Below are 12,414 nucleotides of genomic sequence, written 5' to 3'. Positions count from 1 at the left end.
GTTCATTGTTACCTGATTACTGTTAGAATAGTATCAGATACACACACACACATATATATATATTTTAGGCGAGGCAACCCTTGGTTGACCTCACAGATTGGAAGGAGCTTGTCAGCTTACAATTCCTTATATTTTTATTTTTTATGCCTATAGCACCTGGTCTTCCTAGGTGGTCTCCTATCCAAGTACTAACCAGGCCCGATTCTGCTTAGCTTCTGAGATTAGACGGGATTTGGGCTAGTTCAGGGCGGCATGGCCATAGACCCATACTTGGTATTTAAAAAAGTATTTTCCCTTTTGCCTTCATTCAAGATAATGCTCCCTCAGATTTCTGCTCTTTATTTTTCTTTTCTTTAGTTGGTTTATATCCCTGAGCAGTGATAATCCCTCCTGTTAAGAGTAGCAGACAAACCGGGATGCATTCATTGTCATATTCCACGGACGACTCTTTTCTACTTTGATTAGTAAAAGCAAAACAAAGCACTTAAATTAATATTTTTAAGAAAAAAATAGGTTTATTAGATTGACATAAAATGGTAACATTCAATGGGAATGGCATATATGGGACAGATATTAGTGTATTCTCCCATTTATCTATTTTTTCCCCCTGATTCTTGGTTGACACTTTGTTGGGTCCGCTTCTGCTTTCCAATATGTTTGCCTCTGAAGACAGGCTCAGTCAAAAGGAAACAAGATAATCTAAGCACCCCCCTAACATAATTTTTTTGTAATTCAGTCTCAAAATTCATAGACATCACTTTTGCCATATTCTATTGATCGAAGCAGTCAGAAAAGCACATCAGATACAAGGGAGGGTGAAGTCAAGGGTATCCATTTTCTGGAAAGGTGTATTTACAGTGCAGTACATAGGTTATTTAGATTGTCAAAGATAAAGCTAAACTATTTCATTATAAAATTTAAATCATCATTAAAAATGTAATTTAAAATAGTAAGATCTTAGTATCATCATAACAACCATCTTAAGCTAATCTCAAGAAAGATACCATAAGGTGTCTGAAATCTACATGTGTCCCAAAGGCCTTATTAGCTATACAAATCCATTGCTGAAATGAATGAGTATACTTAATCTAAGAATCAATATTTTCAAAGATGTGGATTTAACTGCCCTCATTTGCATTCATAGTTATTCATCTAGTGACATGGAAGAACACATGTGACAATGGCAGCTGTGATCCATAAGAGGATGTCTATTTGAACTTCATAAGCATCATTTTTTTTTTCCTGGTTCTAAATTAGACCTTTTACTATATGATATTCCCTGTCCATTAATATTGACATATATTTAAATTACATGACATATCTCTATATCTGCTATAAACTGTATCACTTGTCTCTTATTTCTCTCTCATTTCTAATAACACCATTTAGTTTAAGTTTTACCTTATGCTGACACCCTTCTGCTGATTTCTCAGGATTTTGTATTCTCTAACACCAACCAATTCTGTTGCCTTCAGTGATCATGTCTAAGGACATAATGATTGTTTATTATTGCAACTCTCAGACACATTTAGTGGGCTTTTTTATACTCTATTAAAGAAAAACAATCCTGCTCTTCTCAACATCTCTATTGCCAGCTACATATGCATATAAGAGATATGGTCTTTGTATTTTTTATGACTTCATACTTCCTTCAGTCAAATCTCTTTCTCAAGAATTTACTTTTACAAATGTTATTGAGGAGATACTGAACAAAAAAATTCCTACAGTGTTAGTGTTTCTCAACCAGTAATTTGAAATTTGTTCACAGTTATTCAAGTCAGTCTCATAAATATCCAACCTCAGAAAGCATATGGAAACCTGGAGTGGGCATTCTCCATTATTAGTGAGAAACACTGAATATTAAAATTTACTGAGCATCCAGTATGCACCAAACACCATATTAAATGGTATTAATATAATAGTATCCTCAAAATAGTCTCTCTCTTTTCAATCTATTACAATCTTCAAATTGTGAGAAGAATGAAGTAACAACTGAGAGAAATAAACAGTGATGTTGTTGCTAAGCAGATGGAAAACGAAGCTGGTTATTTAGTTTCTGGGTTTTTTGTGTGTGTATTTTTGTATTTTTGTATTTTTTTTTTTTTTTTTTAGTTCCATGTTGCAATCTCTCACTAAGGCTGGCTTTAACTTATTTCATTTTTTTTTTTTTTTGTAAGATGTCAGAATCCCCTTTCACAGATGAGCTCATTGTCTATTTAACCAATAAAGAATAGACAAGATGCTTCCAGTTCCTCACATACTATATTCCCTGCTGCTGTGCACTAGCACTGTTACAGATAGTCATGGGATCTGATTTAAATAGCCTTTTGACTTCAGGTATTTGAATGTTCACTTTAATATTACATTATTTTGCAGCAAATTTTGATTTATAGTTCACAATAGGCTATCTAATCAGTCTTATGCCATAACCTCCAAGGCTTTAGGGCTATAGTCCCCTCTTGAAATATTATTACCTGGCAATCCACCTTCTCTTTTCAGATACAAACATTTAATGTAACTAATTACCCATAAAATAATATTAGAGAGCTACAGTGATGACACATAGAGACATTTAGGACTTGGGGGATAAACACAAGGGATATCGGGCCTTATAAAATCAAATACATCTTCATGAAAATTGATTAAGACTTAGTCATCAGAGATCATCAGCCTAGCAAAGTCATTCTTTTTATTTAAGATTTTAAAAAATTTGTTGTCCTATAATCAAATGATTACTGACTACAGTGATATTGTTCATTGTTACCTGATTACTGTTAGAATAGTATATGCATTTCATAAGTTAAGAACACATTACTTACCTCTCTGATACCATATCCCAACAGAGATCCTCACTTACTAACTTTCCCTTTTCACTAACACAAATCCACATGCACTAGTTTCTTGAAATTTATTTATAAAGATGACATAACTAGGATTTATTGGCTTATGATCAGCCGCTATACCAAAATTCAAATCTGGGGTAGTGTTAATTTTAAGGTAGCTATATAGAACTTAGTAATAAAATGATGTAGTGACTTCACACAGACCAGTATGATTGAGGCAGAACATTCTTTCATTCAACAAATAATCACCAAAAGACCTAATACCTGCCAAATGTACTTTCTACAGAGAATGCAGAAATTTATAGAATTCATTTTCTGTGGGATCTCAGACAAGTGACATAGACAGGCAAATACAAAGAAAAAAACAGAAGAACAATATCATCCTCACTTTTTTCCCCATCTCTGTCCCACTCTTCCCTCATCGCTGCCTTATATCCTCTTATTGTCTATTGTATTTTTCACTTTGCTGAATTCCTCTAATGGTGGCTAGTACCAGGTGTTTTTACAGACTGAGTTCTTTCATTTTCCTTTGTTGTATCTGAATATTCATTTTTAATTTCTTGTCTTCCTCTTGTACTTTCTACTTATTTTTCCATATTGTTAAAAATCAACTTAAGAAGTCTAGCATAAATAGTAATAAAAGATAGGAAAGAAAATTATAGTGAAAACATTTATCTGTATATTGCAATTCCTCAAACTATTTTCATTCCTTCTCATGTGTATTTGAAAAATTAAGTACTACTTTGATCAAATTAAGAATGATTTATAATTTATTAATGCCATTTGAGCTAGAATTACTTTAAAATGAAATTTATAAGAATATTTAACATCTTATGATAGGATAAAATTTGGGTACACAAGAGTTGTTACTTCATTTTTTCTTTATTTCCAAGAGTGTGAAGACCAATAGTCTGTGACAAAATAATTTTACCTATGTATTGTTAAAGAGTTAATATAGTTTTAAAATAATTATTTAACATACAAAAGAATGCTTAACTTTATTAATAATCGGGCAAATACAAATTAAATTCATAATAGGGGTTTGCAGTACTGATCCTGCCTGAAAATGTCAGCATTAAACATATGATAGTTTTTATTATTTCCACATCTATTCCTTCATTCATATTCCACTATGCTTAACAGTTTTTCACCAACAAAGAAACCAAACTATTCACCTGTACTTCAGTGAGGCCTCTTCACATTACTCTCATATGTGTATTTATCGTCAGAGTTTTTACTATTAATTAATTTTAGATTATTATGTCATTGCCTCCCTAGTTTGTAAAATCTTTATATATTTAGTAAAACTTATGTTATTTCCTTATACTAAACAAATGTGATTGACTGAATGACTAATTTATCCGTTTTAGTTAGCATGATCAAAATTTTGGGTTAATTATACCTCTTTCCCATTCCTTGTTTGTGATGTCCCCAACCTCCATTTATCATTTAATTTTCTCCAAGTTTACACCTTTAAATATCCAATAAATGCCTTTGATCCCACTTCTTCACTAACATGCATTGCACGTAATCGGTAAGGGAGATATTTCTATGAAGATCCAAAGGTAAAATCATTCTTACCTCACAGCTGTCAAACTTCTTTCACGTTATCATTTGTTTAATTTCCACAAAAATAAAGGTTATTATTGTTCACTTTATTCTGCAAAAGAAAGAAAGGCAAACTTATTTTAAAGTAAACACTTCAAAATACACTGTTATGTTCAGGCATTTCTTTACTCCTGTTATATGTATAAATTTACCAAATATATTAACTCACATGCATTTCTTTAAATTCTCTGATCACTTACTTAGCTAAATCTATATGCCAAGGTAATAAGTATGAGTGATTGTTTCTCTGTTTGCTTTGAAATGATAACTTTTTTTTATAACATTCATCAATATGAAGTTTAACTAGATTAAATTCCAATTTAAGTAATTAAAAGACACCACTTTGGAAGTAATTAAAAGATAACTCATGCTAATTATGTAACCAAACCAATGAAGTCTGTAACTTTATAGTGCTGTCTAGTTTTACAGCCAGCAAAGGTGCTAATTATTTGAAGATTTAACAACACTAGATTCTGTCAAAAATTCCTCAATGGTTACAGAATCTTGTGAATAACAAGGTAATAAAATCCTTTAACTTTAGTACAAATATGAGCTCTTAAAAAATATACCAAGATTCATCTTGGAGTGTAGAAACCAATGACTTAGTGTAATGCCAAATGCACATAAAGATAGGTTCCGTAAATTTCCCATGAGAGATGATTCATTACTTTGATGACATTGATCAGATGTTACATGAGTTATTTTCTCTAGTTTTTCTCTTTTATCTGTCACTTGCCAGTATATATAAGAAATAACAGTTTTTGTGGCCTGATATATTTCTACCTAATGTTCACCTTATGCTTTCAGTTCCTGGAGCATTGAACATGCACGTGTCTATTTTTGCAAAGAAATTATAGCATAATTATTTTTTGAATAGTAATGTTCTCTGAGTAATTATTCAGTAAATAATCATCTAGCATTATTCAAAACTGCATATATTTGCAAGTGGAATAGTTATACTTTGGAATCTTGTCTGAGGCACAGAGACAGATTAAGAATAAATCATTTTATGTTAGCCTATATTTGTTTACAATTCCAGTTTTTATTTCATTATATTAAGGGTACTTATTGTGTTTATCATCATCCATGACTAGAATTTTTTTTCTATTCCTATGAAAAATGACATTAGAATTTTGACAAGGATATCTTTGAATTTGTAGATTGCTTTGGGTAATACGGAGATTTTAATAATGTTAAGCCTTCCAGTGTATGAACACAAGATGTCTAATTATGTGTGTCTTTAATTGTTTTTCATCAAATTTTATAGTTTTCAGTGCACAAGTCTTTCACTTACTTGGTTAAGTTAATTCCTAAGTGTTTTGATCTTTTTGATGCTAATATAAGTGAGATTGTTTTCTTAATTTCCTTTTAGGTTAGGTCACTGTTAGTGCCCGGAAATACAGTTGACTTCTGTATGTTTATTTTGTATCTTGCAATTTGATTGAATTAATTTATTGGTTCAAAGACTATTTTTGTTGAGTCTTTAGGGTTTCCAAAATATTAGATCACGTCATTTGCAAAAATATAATTACTTCTCCCTTCCCAATTTGGATGCTTTTTATTTCTTTTTCTTACCTAATTGTTCTGGCTAGGACTCCTAGCACTATGTTAAATAGAAATAATGAGAGTGGGCATCCTTGCCTTGTTCTTAAACTTAGAAGACATGTTTTCAGGTTTTAATGTTGAGTATGATGTTAGCTGCAATTTTTTATATATGGCATGTTGACAGTTTTTAACATAAAAGAGTGATGAATTTTTCTGAGTCTATTGAGATGACAATATGATTTTTATTCTTCATTCTGTTAATCAGATACATCACATTATTTGATTTGCCTATGTTGAACAATCATTTTATTCCAGAGATGAACCCCATTTTGTCATGATGTATGACCTTTTTAATGTGCTGTTGACTTTGATTTGCTAATTTGGAACCACTAAAAATGCGAAATAGCCGAAGCAATCTTGACAAAGAACAAAGCTGGGGGTATCACATTTCTTGACTTTAAACTATATTACACAGCTAGAGTAATTAAAACGGTATCGTACTGGCATAAAAATAGACATATAAACCAATGGAACAGACTAGAGAGTGCAGAAATAAACCCATGAATAAATGGACAACTGATTTTTGACAAGAATGCCAAAATATGCAATGGGGGAAAGGATATTATTTTCAACAATGGTAGAAAAACTGGATACACACACGTGAATAAAAATGAGATTGCACCCTTATTTTACAGCATACACAAGAATCAACTTAAAATGAATTAAAGACCTAAATGTAAGATGTGAAACTATAAAATTCCTAAAGGAAAACATAGAGAAAAAACTTAATAACATCATTCTTGTCAATGGTTTCTTGGACATGACACAAAAAGCACAAGGAACAAAAGCAAAAATAGACAAGTGGGACTATATCAACCTAGAAAGCTTCTGAACAGCAAAGGAAGTAATTAATAGAATACTAAGAAAACCTACAAAATGGAAAAAAAAATTGCAAACCATATATTTTTTTGAGAAATTAACCCTTTAAATACATAAAAAACTCATAAAATGCAAAAGTATGAAATCACATAATCCTGCTTAAAAATTGAGTAAAGAACTTGAATAGATATTTCTCCAAGAATAACCACAGATATGTGAAACTATATTAAACACAACTAATTATTAGAAAAATGCAAATGAAAACAATAATGAGGTACCACCTCTTATTTAAAAAAAAATATATATATATATATAAATAACAAGTGTTGGTGAGCATGTGGAAAATGGAACATTAGTGGGGATATAAAATGGCACAGCTACTATCAAAAACAAAATAGTAGTTTCCCAAAAATTAAAAATAAAACTACCATATGAACTGGAAATCTCATATCTGGGTATTTTTTCAAAAGAATTGAAATCAGAATTTGTGAGAGTTATCTGCACATCTATGTTCATTGCAGAATTAGCATATTTCAAAATAGCCAAGATATGTAAACAACCTAAATGTCTATCAGTGGATGAATGGATAAAGCGAATGTGCTATATAAATACAATGTAATACAACTGATCCTTTAAAAAGATAGAAATCCTGCCATATGTGATACCATGATTGAATCTGAAAGAGTGTTCTAAGTGAAATAAGCCAGTCACAGAAAGACAAATACTGACTAATTGCTCTTATATGAGAGATTTAAAATAGTCAAACTTATAGAAACAGAGTAGAATGGTGATTTGCCAGGAACAGAAGCAGAAAATCGGAAGTTGTGTTCAATGGGTATATATATACTGTTACACAAGATGAACAAGTTTTAGATTGCTGCTGTATAACATTTTACCTTCAGTTAACAATCCTCTATTGAGCACTTAAAAATTTATCAAGAGGGTAGATCACATGCTAAGTGTTCTCTCCCAATAATAACAATCAAATAAAAAGTTATTCATGCCTAGCCCAGAACTAAGGTAGGTTACCCTTAGAAATTTATGTATTTACTGAATATTGTTTTAACACAGAATTAGTAGTCTCTGATACAATAAATATAAGTACATATCTTGAACTCCACACTTGTTAAAATATAAATCTTATTGACATCACATTAAGTCAGCAAGGTTATAATAGATTTGAATAGAACTATCAACCAACATGACCTAATTGGCATTTATAAAAAACTCCACTCAACACTCCACAACAAGAGAATATTTATTCTTTACAAGGGCTCACTGAACATTAATCAAGAGAAACAATGCTCCAAGATACAAAATATGTCTCAATTAATTTAATAGGTAATATAGGATATGACCCCTGAGAATAATGGAATTAACTTAGACATGAATAACATAAATATATCTCAAAATGCCCCAATATGTGGACAGTGAATAACACACACTTTTCACCAACCAATGAGTAAAAAAGAAATCAAAAGACAAAAGTTTTCTGAACTGAATAAAAATGAAAACACAACACACCAAAATTTATGGGATGCTACTAAAACAGCCCTTTGGACTGTCTTACAGCACGGACACCTATGTTAGAGATAAAGTTCTCAAATTACTGTCAGAAAATAAGTAAAGGTTTAAACAACTCTATCGGCCAAGTCATTCTAGTAGACATTTGTAAATATACCACTGCAATGGAATAAAGATTATACACCCTTCAAATGCACAAGAGCCATTTACCAAGATAGACTACATGTAACCCATAAAACAGACCTTGATAAATTTAAAATAATTTAAGTTAGATAAAGCATGTTTTCTGATCACAATGGAATTACATTAAAAATCAATACCAGAAAGATATCTAGAAAATCCCCAAATATTTGGTAACAAATAACTACTTTTAATAATACTTAGGTCAAAGAAAATTTCAAAAGAAAAATTAAGTTAACCATACTCTGAACTGAATGAAAATGAAAACACAATATATAATTTGTGGGATGCTGCTAAAGCAGTATTTATGGGTAAATGAAAATTCTGAATGCCTATATTAGAAATAAGGAAATAAAGAAAGATCTCAAATTAACGATGTCAGCTTTCATTTAAGAAACTAGAAAGAAGAAGGTAAATTAATTCCACAGACAGCAGAAAAAGAAAAGATAAAAATAAAGATAAAAACAGAAGTTTACCAAAAAAAAAAAGAAATTACAGAGAAAATCAAAGAAATAAAAGCTAATCATTTTAGATCAATAATATTGATCTTTAGCCAAATGTATTAATAAAAAAGAAGAAACACAAATAGCCTATTTCAGAAATGAGAGAATAAGAGAATACTAAATATATAATAAAGGAATATAATGAACAATATTGTTATGAAATGAAAAAACTTAGATTAGAAAGACAAATTCTTTGAAAGATAGAAAGTTTACTCAAGATCAAATAAGAGGTAACATAAATAGCTCTATATCTATAAAATAAATTATATTTGTATTTAAAAGCTATATTTCAAAGAGAACATATGATCCAAACGCTTCCATAGTGAGTTCTATCAAACTTTTAAGGAAGAAATAATACAAATGCTGCAGAAAGTCTCATAAAAGCATGAAGAAGTTATATTTTCCAACATATTCTATGAACATAGGTTGACTTTTATACCAAAACCAGACAATGATATTATAAGAAAAGAAATATCTCTTATGAACTAATATCCCTTATGAATATATATACAAGAATTCTAAACAAAATTTAGGTAGTCAAATCCAGCAACATATAAAAATAATAATAAATATATCATTACCAAGTAGAGTTTATGTCCTAAATATGTTTGGTTTAATATTTGAAACTCAATATATTTTATCAATTAAATTTTTTAAAGGAAAAAGATATCTTCATAAATACAGAAAAACATTTGACAAAATCTAACATTTTTCTGATAAATACTCTACGCAACATAGAAGTAGAAAAAAAAACTTCCTTAACCCAATAAAGGATATCTAAAAATCTACAGCTTACTTAATATTTAATGATGAAAGATTTAATCCTTTCTCCCTAAGATTAAGAATAAGACAAAATGGCTGCTCTTAACATCCCTATTAACATTGTACTGGACATTATATTTAGCGAGTATAATTAGGTAAGAAAAAGGAATAAATTACAACCAGATTGGAAATGAAAGAGTAAAAATTGTTTCTATTTACAGAGGACATGTTTATCTATGTAAAAAATCTGATGAAATTGAAAAATTTACTAGAACCATTTCATGAAATTAATAGTATTGCAGAAAATGAGATCATTACATACAGATAAATTATATTTATATATATAAATTATATAAACATGATAAAGTTTAAAAATAATACTCTTTACAATAACATTAAAATACATGAGACATAATTCTTATGAAAATATCTAACAAAAATGTGACAGACATTTTCTGAAAATCCTTCACTGCAAACTACAGAATGTTGATGTGGGAACTTAAAGAAGTTCTAAATAAATGGGCACGTGTACTGTCAATGACGCAGGTCACTAAAGAGCATCAAGTTAATTCTCCCACATTGATCTATAGATTCAATGCGACTAGCCAAAATCCCAGTAGGTTTCTTTGTGCAAACTGAGAAGCTGACTCTAAAATTCACATGAGAATACACAAATCATAAAACTTTTAACAACTGTGAAAAAGACTAACATTATCTGGTACTAAGACATTATAAAACAAAAATATTTAAGACTGTGGTACTAGAGTGAACATATTCAAACTGATCAATAAACAGAATACATATTTCAGAAGTAGATAATGCATGGAGAGCTGATGTTTGAGAAATATGTAAAGCCAATTCAATAAAGAATGGATAGAAATATTTTCATCAAACAGAGCTGGAACTTTCGATACCCATATGCATATATTAACTTTGCTCCATACTTAGCCTAACACCATATATAAAATTTAACTCAAATATGTTCTAGATCTAAATATAAAACCTTAAACTTTAAAACTTAATAAGATGTTTAGTCACAAAATTCTAGAATACCCTTGGGAGAAATGTTTGCATTTTTGGTTAAGCAATGATTTCTTAGACATGACACCAAAACATGGTGTCCTCTCCTCTCAATTTTTTTTTTTTAATTTATTGGATTTCTTCAAAATTAAAAATAAAGTGAAAAAACAAAGCCTCGGTCTTGAGGAAAATATTTGCAAATTATATATAATAAAATATTTGTATCCACACTATATAACAAATTCTCAAAACTCAGCAATGAGAAAACAACTAACTAAATAAGAGACAAAATATATTTTTAGACACAATTATCAAAAGGAAACATATAGATGGCAAATGAGCACACAAAAGTGTTTCATATTATTAGTCATTAGGAACACAAAAATGAATACTAAATCTAAATTTCTTCCATGGTTGTTTAAATGGTTAAAACTAAAACCACAATTCCAAAGTGGGTGAAGATGTATAAGAATTGAAACTTTCACATCATTCTGGTGGGAATGGATACAAAAATGCTACAATCACTTTGAGAAATAGTTGGTTATATTTTTAAGAAATAAAGCATGTACACACCATACACTATAGTCTTTCCACTCCCAGGTATTTACCCAAAGAAAATGCAAAACATATAAACAAATGTTCATAGCAATTTTACTTGTAGCAGCACAGAACTGGAGATAAACAAGATCTTCAACAGGTAAATGAATAAACAAACCACGCTATACAATAAAATACTGCTTGGCGATACAAATGAATGAAGGAAATGAATACAAATGAATGAAATTTATACATGAAAACATGAATGAATCTCAAAATACTTATGCTGAGTTAAAGAAACCAAACAGAAAGAGTACAATCTGTATGATTCCATTAATATAAAATTACAGCAAATACAACCTAATATATAATGACAAAAAAGCATTCAGTGGTTAGCTGAGGAGAGAGGCAGTTTGGGGCAAGGAAAGGAGAAAAAGAGGGGATAGAAAAGGGCTTCAGGAAACTTTTGGGAATTAATGAATATGTTTATTATTTTCATTTTTGTAAAGGTTTCACAGGCATATACATATGTCAAAACATCTCACTTCAAACTTTAAAGAGGAACCATGTGTTATTGTCTTCATTAAGATGTATTTTTATATGAGGGGTGAAGGTAATAACATGATTAGTCACATAATTTTTATGGATATAAAATATCACATTATTAGTAAGCCAAAATATTTTTCTCATTTGTGATGTGTTCTCAAAATCTCTATTTTGAAGATGCAAAGGCTTAAATAAACATTTTAGTATACATAAAGAGGTAACAAACCACACAATAAATTCATTACAAAACAGTAGCAGTAAATCAAGTGAAACACAATTTCTGAATCTAAATGATATATATTAAGCATTGTCTTCTATAAGCAGAAAAGCCCACACAATATGAAATTATCTTACAAGATCAAACAAAAGTTATTTTATATGATGTTGTGAATTTTGTGTTCTATAAAAAATAACATATCACCATACACCAAAATTAACTCAAAACGGATCAAGGATCTGAAATAAGA

The 12,414-nt window shown here is 30.0% G+C and overlaps 1 pseudogene; it reads right to left on the bottom strand.

Annotated features, from left to right (window-relative positions):
- Positions 1-144: 144 nt before the first annotated feature.
- Positions 145-264, bottom strand: LOC111737493 (annotated as a pseudogene).
- Positions 265-12,414: the final 12,150 nt, after the last annotated feature.

Source organism: Pteropus vampyrus, unplaced genomic scaffold (genome assembly GCF_000151845.1).
Source record: "Pteropus vampyrus isolate Shadow unplaced genomic scaffold, Pvam_2.0 Scaffold27, whole genome shotgun sequence".
NCBI classification, from domain to species: Eukaryota; Metazoa; Chordata; class Mammalia; order Chiroptera; family Pteropodidae; genus Pteropus; species Pteropus vampyrus.
Note: the sequence above shows the minus strand (reverse complement) of the source record. Positions and strands in the feature narration are given on the sequence as shown.